Below are 14,010 nucleotides of genomic sequence, written 5' to 3'. Positions count from 1 at the left end.
AAGAAGGAAGCAGCAGTGCTGGTGACATAGGAGAAGGGCAGGCTCAAGGGATGGACTGCATCACACAGCTCGCTCTGACTCCATCCTCCCTCGGATAGGAAAGAACCAGAGCTGCCATGGGTGGCATGCAGGGTGCCAGGAGCCCTTTAGGCTCCCCATCCTCTGATGCCTTAAGCATCGTTAGCACCACACACATGCTGGCCATGGACTGTCCACTCTCCCTCATTAGCACAACATGCACTGACCCATCTCCTGCACAATTTTGTGATTCACACAGCAGAGACAAGTTTATCCTCTCCAACACTGCTGTATAGTTCCCCAAACATGCAGTTGCGTGGTTATGAGTTAACTCCCCTTTACATCCACAGTTGTGGGGCCACTGTTCTCTTCAGTTTGTGGCAAATAATCTCTCTTGACAAAATTTCCTTTGGCTTCATGTAAGCCCCAGACAATAAAGCAGGAAGAAGAAGAAACTTATAAATACCCTGTAAGGGAGACTCATTGTTCACATCAACTGTCTTTGCATCATAAGAGGAGCAACCGCTACCTCATGCACCCCACAGGGCAACAGAGCTTGTGGGACCCCAAATCCAGTGAGCTGAGCAAGGTCCAGGAAACCTATAGATGTTAAAAAGTAAAAAATAAAAATAAAAAAATGCACAGAGTAGTTCTGCCATTCAAGATGAGGTGCCAGCTAGCCAGATTATGCACATCAGCCACTGCTGACCCAAATATAACTCTCATGATAGTATTCAGATAGTGTAAGCACTGGGTCCCTTCTCTCACATATGGAAAACTAGGTAATCTTATACAATAACAGGGGTACTAACAAAAAATCTGACGGCATAAATCACATATCATTAGGCAGTCTTCCCATCGTACAGCCATGGCCTCACTGAGAAATGGGCACTGCCATAGGTACAGCAGGTTCAATTCACTCCTATAAACATATGAGACTACTTCCACAGAGGGTGGCAGCTTGCCTGGAGCCCGAGACACTTCATCAGCAAAGTGATGGGGACCTACTTCACCATGAAGAAACTTTTGTTTTTAAAGTGAGCAGAGACAGTGGGAGGTACTAGGCCTTCGACACCTGAAACTGTTCTGCTGTGGTAGAAACAATGACAGAGATTAAAAGAGCTTTTGTAATGTGGGCTCCATAAGATAGACACACTTCAGAAACAGCTGCTCTGAGCAGAAGGCTTCTATTTTTGGTTTTCTCTCTGCTTCCCTTTCTGATCTTCTCTGCTGTAGATCATGTGCAAATTGTTGTGACCTGTGAAAAAGGTCAATGAAGAGGAAATTCAGGGGCCAGCATAAAGATAAAAGAGGAGACAAAATTATGATCATGCCCATCCAGAGAGGTCAAAGTCAGAACAACTTTATCCTTTGAGACCACTCGCAGCCGCATGAAGCTCCATTAACTCCTCGCGGTGCATCACAAACCTGTGCCTCATGCCCTGTGGGGCTGGTGTAGGGCAGCCTGCCACCAGGAGGGACAACAGCCCCAGTGCAATAGCCACAGCACTGCCATGGGGTCACAAACATGCTCACCAGCAGGATTTACGGCCACCTGGGACCGCACCGGTTCCAGATGCAGGCACGAAAGCCAGATCAAACAACCATCACAGGCAGCCAAAGCCCCTGTCCCACACACACATTAATCTCAGCCCCTTAACACGAGCTAGATATGGCACCATTATTTATCCTGGATTTGGAGCTACAAACTAGTGGGATCAGATGCTAAGGCCTTCACTGAGGCCCTGGAGCGCGTCCAGAGAAGGACTACGAAGCTGGTGAAGGGCCTGGAACACAAGTCCTGTGAGGGGCGGCTGAGGGAACTGGGGTTGTTTAGTCTGGAGAAGAGGAGGCTCAGGGGAGACCTTATGGCTCTCTAGAACTACCTGAAAGGAAGGTGTGGGGAGCTGGGGATCGGCCTCTTCTCACAGGTAATTAGTGATAGGACTAGAGGGAATGGCCTCAAGTTGAGCCAGGCGAGGTTTCAGTTGAAAATTAGGAGACATTTCTTCTCAGAAAGAGCAGTCAGGCATTGGAACGGGTTGCCCAGGGAGGTGGTGGCATCACCGACCCTGGGGGTGTTCAAGGAAAGGTTGGACGTGGTGCTTAGGGACATGGTTTAGTGGGTGACATTGGTGGCAGGGTGATGGCTGGACCAGATGATTTTGGAGGCCTTCTCCAACCTTAATGATTCTATAATTCTATGATAACTAACTCCCTAAGATCTTTCATGCAAAAGCTTCAAATTTAAATTTAAGACGTAGAAGAAATTGTAACAACATCTTTGAGGAATGGCATCACACAGAGCCTGTGACAGCCCATCACGTATGATTAAACCAGTTCCAGTTCTGGGAGAACTAAGTATCATAAACTGCACCTTAACTGAAAATTCACCAAGACAAAGGCATCCTCAGAAGCCTCCAGGTATCCACAGAACATCTCCAGGGACGTTTTGAACCTGAGATCTTCCAACATTTCTGTTTAAAAACTGAACACATGAAAAATATTTTGGAACAAACTGCACAAACAGGATACATCTAAATTAGATCAATTTGTTTCGCTGTTGAGTAATAACAAGTTCATAGAAATCTGTGTTACTGAATGTTTGCCAACCTCTGTAGGAGATGAAGGTATATTTGGATAAATTTCTCTGCAACTAGTTCCTTCAGGCTGGGGTCAGGAGAACACTGGGGCAGCTGTGGTAAAAACAAAACAAACAAAAAAAAAAAACATAAAATGCTACCACAAATGCTTTAAGATCTTGATCAGGTCAATGATCACATTTTAATCACCCTTCTGGTATCTTTCCGTCACAACGTAGCTCTAAAATCATGCAAACTTTCGTACTTGTAGGCCACAAAAGAGATACATGCTGCTTTTTTATTGGTGAAATTCAGCTGCAAATCCCATCTAGGCCAGCCCTGCCTGTCTGCACAGCAGGGGCTTTGTCATATGTTTCCTTTCAAACATTTCCTATTGACAGTCATATTTTCCATATACAGGCTCAAGAACTAAAACAGCACTTCAGAAATTAAAAATTGATTTTAGCTCCAAAAATCTGACTGTGTAGGGAAAAAAAAAAAAAGGAAAAGGAAGAAAAAAAGTAAAATGAAAACATCCCTATCTCTCTATCTCTAAAGGCTGCTTTAAACATGAAAAGTGTTTGGAGTCTTTTTCACTTGGTTGTTTTCACATCGCTGATGTCTCTTCGTGTTTCTCAGGATGACAGCAGTCCCTTTTCAAGATGTGATTTGTTCCCCACTGACTGCTGGGACCGCCTGCTTCATCACTAACTCCCCAAGGCCCCTCATTACAAAACCCTGGGTTTAAATTTGAGACATAAAAGGAAGTTGGGCAGATGCAAGATAGACATTAGCCATAGCTTATTAGAAAAATAGTTCTTAATAGTCTTGATAGGAATAAGGTTCTTTATCTTCTAACCCCCAGATGGCACATGCACAAAGAATAAAGGGTTATAACAAGGTTACAACAGGCTTAGTGTCATGTTTTTAACTGCATTCAGCAAGTATTTGTGGAGGGGCAGTGTCAGGGAAAATTTCAAGTGAGGTTTTACATATATTTATACTGTCTTTATGTTTGTGTTATGATAATTAGCAAAATGACTTGGTTGGGATACTTAAGTCATTTAAATTACATTTTATGACATAGAATTAATGAAAAAAATACACCAGAAATGGTTCGTTTTTGTTTTATAATTCAAATAGCATTAAAAGCATGATTTAATTAGCTATCTTTTCATTTTTGACCTAGAAGGAAGCAGGGAGTGATGCATTTGCTCACTACACTGCAGGTGATGTCACCAACCACTCCATGTACAACTGTGCAGCTCCAGATGAGCGGCCCCCAGACCCTGCAAGAGTCCCTGCAGGGAGGACTCCATGCGCATTGTCCTGGTCACAGGCAATCCAGATGTCTGCTCCTTCCATGCTCTCCCTGAAAAACAGACACCAACTTACATGAAAACAAACAGTGGTGACAAACATTTTCAGAGGCCCAGTCGTTTTTGGAGTCTGCTTTTCCTGGGTGCAAGTGAAGCGTATCAGATTGAGCAACTAAAACTAGAGGCACCCAAAATTAATGGACTTGGTTGAAAATGAAGGTCTTATATATATCTGGATCTAAATCCTGCAAGCTCTGGAGTTCTCACACTTCATTTTCCAGACCCCAGCCCTGCAAGGCCGTACAAAACCTGGTATTTCCATGCTTTTCTGCCAGCTGGTTTGCACAACCCAAGGGCCCATGAAGAGGAACAGTGCCCCTGCTGCTGCAGGATGCTATGCCACACTGCCAGAAAGGGGACACTGAGTTAGAAACACACAGGCATTGCACCCCATCAGTAATTAAAGAGACGTCCTCCCCTTGCCGAGTCTCACCTTCACGTGCAACAAACCCTTGCCCAAAAATATTAATTTCCTCTAACAGCTTGTTTCAATTTACCGATTACTTTGCCTCATAGCATTTGTTCTCCCTTTCTCTCTGAAGAAAAGGCCTCAGGAACTATTATGTCAGCTGAGGATTTATGAGTTACATACGCTTCAGCCTATGGCACTTAGGACGATTATTTTTTTTCCTTATAGGCATTTCTTGGAAGGTACCTGTCTCCCTGAGGACAGTATGAAATCTTGTTAACACTAATGAGACAGATGCCCTAATGGCAAGAAAGAATAAACAATCAAGTGCACCTTTCTTACTTTTCACTGATCCTCTTTGAAGTCTTACTGTTCAAAGAGCCTGCAAGAAACTCGTATCTCTCTCCCACGAGAATTAGTCAACAATTATTCCTCTTCCAAGAGAGATTTATTTTGAGTCAATGTTTTTCAAATCTATCTATTCATCAGGCTTACTCATGCATTAAGGATGATTTTCAGTGTACAATAGAAACTCCTGAAACAAGAAGCAATTAGAAACATCTGATTTCATGATGCATTTTCCCTCCATCAAACCAAGCAACTGTTTCCACAAGGAAAATGTAAGGACTCTCTGTCTTCCAAGCAGTTATTAAGGGTGCAGAAGAAGCGGCTAAATTTCAAAAGCTGAAATGCAACAATAACTTGGCATGCAATGAAAGTTGTCAAATGACTGAATTTAGTTGTACGACAGTGGAATAAACATCAACATAAACTCAGCTCCATTCAGCTGAAAGAAAGCAGCTAACAATGCAAGCAACAGCACCCAGCCAGGAGCATGGGTCAGAAAGTCTTGGCTTTGCCCTTGGTTTCTTGCCTAACTTCAGGCAGGCTCCACGGTTGCTTTGCCTTCATCCTGAATTGTAAGGGGTCACTGAGTGTTGTTTAAGAATGAACATTAAAAAGGTAATGATACTTTTTACGGGTGCTTAAAATGAAGCACAAGTTTAAGCGTTATACTGATGCAGGAACTCAGAGCTGCTACAGTCAATGGGCTGCTGCCATGTTCTCGTCTGAATAATGTTCTCTTCTAAATGATGATTAGTGACATCCAATATTATATAAGTTCTTAGATATGATCTATAACCAAACTAATAGTTGTAAAAACACATCTTTTCTTAGTCAAATTGCACAGCCCAGAAGAAAGCAAATTAATCCACAAGGCTACACAGATATTATGTTGCACTTTTCATAGAAACCATAAAATATGGCCTGGCTAGGAAAAGTGAAAAATTAAACACCGTGGCTTACTCAACTGTTATTTCTGTGTGTCACATCACAGAAAATATTCATGTGGGGCAACAGAAGTACTCTCTAGCAACGGTTTCAAAAAAAGAGTTCTTACAACTTTGCCTTTCTGTCTCTGCAACACAAATAGATGCAGAAAAGTTATGCTACAGAATATGCCTACTTCTGTTTTCTTCTCCTTGCTTTCTTTTGTGATTTTATTTCATTTCTGGCCTCTCCATATACAGAAAACTGGCCCTGCGGACACATCAAGCCAGGTAATGTTCATAGGTGAACAGTGCATCTTGCAGTACAGCAGGCAAGTTCTCCCGAGGGGGAAATGTCAGCATAATTCACCAGCAAGTAAACAAACACAACTAACAGGCAAGGACCAAATGCAATGCATTCTTCCTTTTTACCGTCACTAAGACAAAGAGCCAAAGGATGGTAAAATGGAAACAGGCAGCAGCCTAAGGTGCTAAAAAATATATAATACTTTAAAACAAAGAGAGAGAAAAAGAAGGAAAGAGAGAGAGAGAAAAAGAAGAAGCTATTTCAGAAATATAAATTAGAAACAGAATCCAAACACAAGAGAATATTGAGCTTCTTAAATTTATTCTGGAAATGCTCAATGGTTCCATCAGCACGGTGTAATTCTGCACCAGCTTCTGAAACGGGAGCCGTGGGAGCAAACATCGTCATTGACTGGTGGAGAATAAGACACTTCTCCAAACCTCTTATGACCTGGCTACTGAGAGTACCCATGGACTAGACTCAACACTCATCGAGAGCTTTTTCATTCCTGGAGAACAGCCAATGCTTTGCCCCTGGACTGTAAAACCACAGAGTCCTTTACAACCACACAGCAGATCACAAAGGCTCACGCCACAGGTCCCACACTGAGACAGAGCACGCTTCCTAGAAAGGCATTTAGTGACCGAATTCACCACGGTCCTCTGTACATTGTGACCACAGTCCCTCATCACACTGCAGATGGTTTTTTTTTGCATGGGTACAAGCAAACAACGAGACAGAAGGAACTGTTTTGCCACCCAAATAAATGTCTTGTGTCCTCTCACTGAAATGCATTAACATCACCAAGAGTCCTTTCTACTTGCTTGCACTGCTTAGTACATCACAGATCAGCACCTGGGCAGGTGATCTAGGCACCTTAGTCAGCACTACCTGGTCACAGCACCACCACTACTGCACAGTCTGCAGCTGAGGACATCAGCTGTGAAATACCACCACAATCTGCTAGTGATCTGTCCCATCTCCCACACATAGAATGGTTTGGGTTGGAAGGAGCCTTAAAGACCATCTAATTCCAACCCCCTTGCCATGGGCAGGGACCAGGTTGCCCAAAGCCCCACCCAGCCTGGCCTTGAACACCTCCAGGGATGGGGCATCCACAGCTTCTCTGGATGGAGAACATGGAGACCCTTCCCTACTGTAGTCTTCAGCCACTGTGCATACACATTCCAACAACTCTTTCTTCTCACAGGTTCCACAGAAAAAGAGTAAACAGCATTGTTAATCATTATATATATATATGTACGCACACACTAATTTATTCTTACATATACAGTAATTAATTCTTACTGTTGTTGTCTTGCTTAGACTGTAAGCTCTTCAGAGTTAAACCAGACAACATTTTCTATCATATTCAGCATACTGTGGGCACCACTGAAGAAGTTTAAAGCCTGTTGCACTGCTCGACCAAACAGCAGACACAGAAATTAAGGGGAGTTTTGCAGCTGAATCCCTTAGTCACCCATTTATGCTTCCCCTTCCTCATAAATCAAAGCACAGGAAAGCAATTTAATCACAAATAAATACAGAATTAACACTACAATTCAGTTCCTTATGCTCTTTCCTAGTTGCTTTTGGTAAGTAGAGTCAGCAAACAAGCAAACAGCAAAAGAAAAAAATAATGAAAAATTAAAAACCCTGCCAGTATCACTCTGCTGCAGATTTCATGAAGTCCTATTCCAGTCTGAAATCGAATATTCTTCTAGTTCAGTGCAGTGTGGTTAAATAACTGGATTTTTCAGTCTCTTAATAAAGATCTGATTCTACTTGTATTACAGCAAAGCTCTGAAATTGCAGACTATACTTAAATATTTGTTTTATGTAAATAGGCAGCCCAATCACAGTGATGTGGCCAGATTTCCTTTACTCAGCATTCTGTTCTGTGATATGTAAATATGCTTGCAAAAGGACATGGCCAGGAGGTCACTGTGATAGCTTAGTAAAAATGTAATAGAAATGGGCAATGGAAACAAAGGGGAAGGAAAACAAGCCAACTATAAAGAATACAGTAATTAATGCTACATAAATCATTACTGAAAAGGTTAAAGACTCCACTGTCTTAGGAAACAGTGCTTCTCTCCCATCTCACAGAAAAATGCAGCCAAAAACACAGTAAGGGCAAATAAAACATTTAGGTGCACAGAAAGCCTCTAACTAAGGGTCGGAAAGATAAAAGATACTCAAAGAATAATGAATGAGAAGATACACAAGAGATGTATAAAAACAGAAAATGCCATGAAATTAGCCCTTTACCCTCCCTGAAAACATAAACATCAGGATATACAAATAAACTAGCAGAAAGTAACATATTCTATGTGGGGTGGCAGAAGGTTTCCCATGGGGTTATCTTAGGGAAGATGGGGTCAGAAGACACCATAAAGGCTAAATGTCTTTAAAGGATCCCCAAATCCCACAGATGAGACATTTAAAAAAAAAAAAAAAGTATTTTACTGAATAAGAACACAGTAATTGCTTTGAATTAAGAAGCAAATTAAGAGACAAATTCCCTTCTAGGAAGAATATTCCATAACGTCTATCAGTGGGACAAGTTTTCCCCTTCAGCATCTGCTAACAGTCAGGGCCAAGGGGCACCACGCTGCCCGAACCCTCCCAACACTTCCTATTTTATAGCAAGTCCTGCTAAATGCCTCAGGCAACTCTGCTCCTTGGTATGAAAAAATGATAAACCTGCACCAGCATTTACACTGATGAGATGTTTTGAACAGGACACCAGGCAGATTGATACGAGGGGTCTGAAGAAGAGCATGTGTGCTACGCTTTGGGCTGCCAACCCCAGCCTGCCTTGCCATGGGGTCTGGCTCCAATGCACAGTATGTCCCAAGCAAAAATATTACGGGAGCATTTGCTGCCTTCACACTCCCAGATGCAGTACCTACTGCTCCTGACTCCACAGGGCCCTCTCCTGAAATCACCCTATTACACCAAATTTAATTAATTGATTAATTCATGCCTCTCTGTCAAAAAATGCCATAATGGGGCTCCCTTTCTACATTGAAGATTGAATTTATAGGAGGGCTTGATGGCTGTGCAGCATGGTAATATTCACAAAGGCCACTCTGACCTGAGAGCTTTACGATGGGTTTTGACTTCACATAATTGCCAAGGGCTTCACACAACACCAAGAATTTGGCCTTCGGCAATATATATATTTATAACCACCCCAGCTTTCAGCAGTATTAGCTGTAACACGTGCATTCATGATGATGGAGATTGCCTCAAGGAGAAAACAGAAGTCTCCAGGATTTTTCCCCCTCCAGGTTGACCTTGCCTGTCTCTCACTCACACACAGCAGTGACCCAGCCTCTATGAGTGACAACCGGAAAAAAAAAATGACATTTCCTGACCTTTAAGAAGTGTTCACTGATCATAACTAACTGCACTATTTCACACATCTTGTTACTTATTAGATTAGCTATAAAGAAAAAATGAAAGCTGAAATTGAGTGTGTTGTGCTCTTTATGGAATACTACAAGCAATGTCCTGTTTTCAGTGCCGTGACTGCCTTCAAGAGAAGGGGGAAGCCCTGGTCTGCAGTTGGTACTCAACTCCCACTGGACAGAAGGACTGAAAATATTTGACATCAGGTAAGACATAAAGTGTACATACATTGCAGAAGCAGATTTATAAATTTATTAGCTAGGTTTAAAAGTAAAAAATAAATCAGTTTTTGGTTAGAATAGATGCTGCACTTATTTTATTTTTAATTAAAACCTGAGTAAAACAATAGTTAACAACAGATAGTTCAAGAGAAAACAAGGATTCAGTTGGACTCCGTATATGTAGTGTACACATATCCACAGTCAGCCACACTGAGAGAGTAGATCTTTCATGCAGTCAGAGCATGGGGCCGGGGTTTACACCCAGGCACAAAGATAGCTCTGAACGAGCTCGTGTAGGTCCTGAGCACACCATGGTCAGAGCAATGTACTGGTCACATCAGTACTGGCCGTCTCTGCAGGTATTCAGCCAGGGCTCTACACGAGCTTTGCAACTGGCATTAAATCCCACATTGGTACAGTTTATCCTCTCCGTACCCAAATGGGACAGCTCAGGACCACTTGGTGCATGCACTCATTCACGTGGATGCAAGAGAGCATCTCGAGCTTGGCATCCAAGAGGGTACTACCACACTGAATCTCATTCAGGATACTAAGTGTATTCAACTCACTGCAAGGGAGCGTTTTGGCAGTTCAAGCAAAGAGAAAGCCTCAGGACTGCAGAGAAAACAAATGACTAATCTCTCTCTCACAAAGACTAACTTCAGCTGAAGATGAAGCTGACTGGAGACTACTCCCAGTTGCTCCCAGGTTACATCTGTCCTCATGGTGCTACCCTTAGGCAAGTGAGGTCTTGTGATGGGTCTTCTAACATCACCACAGTACCCGCCATGCCCTAGGCATCCTTTCAGCACTTCTTGACACAAACAAAGGAGAATGAGTTTGTACAAAAAAAAAATCAAGCTTTTACCCCGACTCCCACCAACTTTATCTGCACCAAGGCTGCCTGCCAGCATCATATGATGATTCAGAGAGTCCTGGGAACGGACACGTCCCAAATATCACAATGCTTTCAGCCTCCTCTGATCAGCACTGCAGGGCCAAAGGAGGAGTCGGGAAAAAAAAAAAAAAAAAGGTTCAGCTAGGCAGGATGGAAGAGCATGACTGTTTTTTGATGGGAGGTACTGTGGGTGGGAAAAGGAAGCTTGAATACCCTCTAGTCTCCTTGTTCAACCACAGGAACAGTGCTTAAAGGAACTTATTTCATCTTCTGGCCACAGCTCTTCTCTCACTTGTGTGTCTGGATTTTGACAAGAATAATTAGGGTTTTATAAGAACTTGGATTGACCAGAATATTCAGCTCCTTTTCCTTTCCGATGACTGTTACTAACAATTTTCCATTATGACCCACATCCACAGGCAGCATCATTCACCCATGTAGCTCCCACAAGGACATTGCTATTGGTTTCCAAAAACAGCAATTTACACAGGTCAGAAATCGGGTTTCTAGCTATCCCGGTATGAGTATACTAGTGAAATATCACTCCACTGTGTCAGTTATGCTATTAAGATCATTAATTTTATTTTTCCGTATTTTTAGGTCTTAATTACTTCACATCACTCGGTTTCTTGAGTATAGACAGGCTCTTATCTTTTATTTATGTCATGAACTTATATATATATATATGTTTATAAACACTTTTTTTAATCTATGTCATACACCATACACTGATATATTTTGTATATCTAGTGTTGTATTTTAACCAAGCAGCATGCCAGGAAAAACGATATTGGTGTATGTTTTCAAGTATAGAAGCAATGATGTGGAAAATTGAGAAACAAGAATAAACTCCCAAGTGGTGGGCTGGAATACTTGGAAGTGGCATTAACAAGTATGTCTGCTCAGGAGCTCTCACAACGGGACTATCACCTTGCAGTTAAAGATATGTTAGACAATCATACTAGATTTGCAACATGAAACACAAACTAATAACAAAATCTGAGGACTTACAATCATTCGGCAGTTCTGTCCTCTAAAAAACCGCATTTCCTTCTCATGTCTTTATTGTCATTCCTAAGAACATCCTCCTTATCCAAATTTCTAATGAAAACAAATGCTAATGGGATTTATTGCTGAGCAAGGGTGCAAACCAGCCTCCAGGAACATCACTCGTGAAGCGAATACTTACTTATTCATTAGGCAACAGACTGGAATCCAGTGAAGATTTCTCCCCCATATCTGTAAGAAAAATGTAACTATGGATTCATCACCTTCTCTAAGCATTTACCTTCCCTATCTGTTTTCTTCCCTCCTCTAAATATATATTAACTGTATTTCTCCATCTTCTTGCCTATTAGAAAAGTCAGTTCAGATCACCATAGATGATTCCTACACTTCACAGATACACCTGACAATACTTCGTTCACAATATTTCCATTAGCTTGTGTCTTAACAGAAGGGCTTGCATTGTCAAAATTGTTTTTTAATCAATTGAAGTGAGAAAATAAGATTTGGAAAAAAACTAAGACTTTGCACTACCTGTTCAGTGGGTGACTACTGCATTTATGGATTGGTATTTATGCTCACCTGTGCTGTGCAGGTTTATTGCTCCTTATCATGCACTATTACTGATGAAATAGGTCTGTAAGATTTTGTTGTTACTTTTTACAGAAATAAGTAGAAATTCAGAACCCAGATCAATATGAATCTAAGGGAAAAATGGTATTCATACTTCGTGGCCACGTGGAATGGGAGGTAAACAAAAAGAGGGATTAACAGCCTTAAAAGTCAAGTACCTGTCGGTACCATAAGTTACAGAGGTTTCAGTTGGACTCGCAGTCTCCAGTACGTTACAGAATCACGACACTGCTCATAGTGCAGCGCTCTAAAAACACAGCCGATGGGAGGGGAACAGGGGACTGACCTGAAGACAAAACATGGGAGAAGTAACAGAGAAGGCGGCAGAGAACACAGATACATCTCCATGGAAAGGAAGGGGAAAAAGCCAATGGCAAGAGACAGTGGCTGAGGGGATTTTCATCTCCTTATACTTAGTGCACAAATTTCCTGACTTCTGGATGCCAGCACGGACACACAGCTCCCAGTGTCCAGACCCTAGGCTCCCTCACAGGAGTGATGGAAATGTTCATTGTGTTGTGTCTGCTGGATGTGACAAAACCCAGCTAGTATATGGTGCTGGGAGAAAAGAGAAGACAGACTGCTCCAGAGGCAGACTGCAGATCACTGGGGTGAAAGCCAAAAAGGCAGTAAGGGCTATTGAAGCCTGGCACAGTCAGCACAGCCCGAAAGGAGGAAAACTGTCAAATCAGTTCTTCACCAATGATGGAAAGCGTCTGAATGAGGGAGAACCAGGCAGAAGGAAACCTTTGGGAAGACTCACCAGAGAGCTGCAGTGAGGCTGGCAAGCTTCCCACCTCAGGAGATAAGGGCAGCTAAATCTGTGCAAGAACAAAGGAGGAACAGTTTGGGTGGAAAAAGCCAAGAAAGTAGTAATGTTCTCCTGTCCACCCATCACGAGAGAGAATAAAAATCAGGCTCAATTTGTTTCTGGGTTGACATGAATGGGTGATGTCAAGGGACAGATGAGGCTCCAGGTGCTACCCAGATGTGCACCCCATCAGCCACGTGCACACAGGCTCTGGTTTCAGGGCCTCTGGCTGGGAATGCAAGAGCAAATATCTACAGGGATTCTTGCATATCAGGGTCACATTTCAGATCAGGTGCAGCTTCTTTGGCTCTGTAATTACAGGAAAATGTAGTTTTATACACAGCTAAACCAAGAGAATTAAAACTAATCTCAAATGCACCAATCAAAAATGTATTCCCACCCCTGCAATGCTTACAAACAATGACCAAGGAAGAAGTCCAGGTCACATACCATTGTGCTGCGATTAGCTTGTCATAAGCCTGAAAGCCTAGGTAATACATCTTACCTCACATTAGTGACTGACTGCTACTCCTTGGTCAGCTGCCACAACCCATCTGACCCTATAGCACCATGCAAAGTTACAACATTTCTGGGAAGTTCCTAAATTTCAACAGCAGAACTGTGAAGCTCCTACTTCTCCATTCCTTGCTTTCTCATGACGACAAAGCATTCCAGCTTAATTCTGCATTTATTTTCACCTTGTTTTTTGTTGTTGTTGTTGTTTTTTGTTTGTTTGGTTGGTTGGTTGGTTTTTAAACAGCAACAGAGTAATTTTAACCACCAATATTCTGACATGAAACTTTTGCATTGCACTTTTCTCCTTGATTTACTGGCTTAGCTCAGCCTGACGGCTTTACTCCAGCATTAGCAGTTCTTCTGATTTTTATTTCTCATTTCCTTCATGTTCTCTCTGCACAAAACTGTAAATTACTATTTTGAATAGACTGCATCACTTTTGCAGAACAGCTTTAACCCACAACTCCTCTTGAAGTCAGTAGGACTCTCCATGCACCTCCCAACCAGAGCAGGTATGCCATAGCCTGCCCCATTTCATGAGTC

The 14,010-nt window shown here is 42.3% G+C and overlaps 1 long non-coding RNA gene across 1 annotated transcript; it reads right to left on the bottom strand.

Moving 5' to 3' along the window:
* Positions 1 to 3,685: 3,685 nt before the first annotated feature.
* Positions 3,686 to 13,794, bottom strand: LOC106030152 (uncharacterized). The gene is made up of 4 exons (XR_001203546.3): positions 13,457 to 13,794; positions 12,904 to 12,961; positions 11,692 to 11,741; positions 3,686 to 3,972 (listed from the first exon to the last, which is right to left on the bottom strand). It is a non-coding gene; the product is annotated as an uncharacterized lncRNA (long non-coding RNA).
* Positions 13,795 to 14,010: the final 216 nt, after the last annotated feature.

The sequence above is a fragment of the Anser cygnoides genome, chromosome 2 (genome assembly GCF_040182565.1).
Source record: "Anser cygnoides isolate HZ-2024a breed goose chromosome 2, Taihu_goose_T2T_genome, whole genome shotgun sequence".
Lineage (NCBI taxonomy): Eukaryota > Metazoa > Chordata > Aves > Anseriformes > Anatidae > Anser > Anser cygnoides.
Note: the sequence above shows the minus strand (reverse complement) of the source record. Positions and strands in the feature narration are given on the sequence as shown.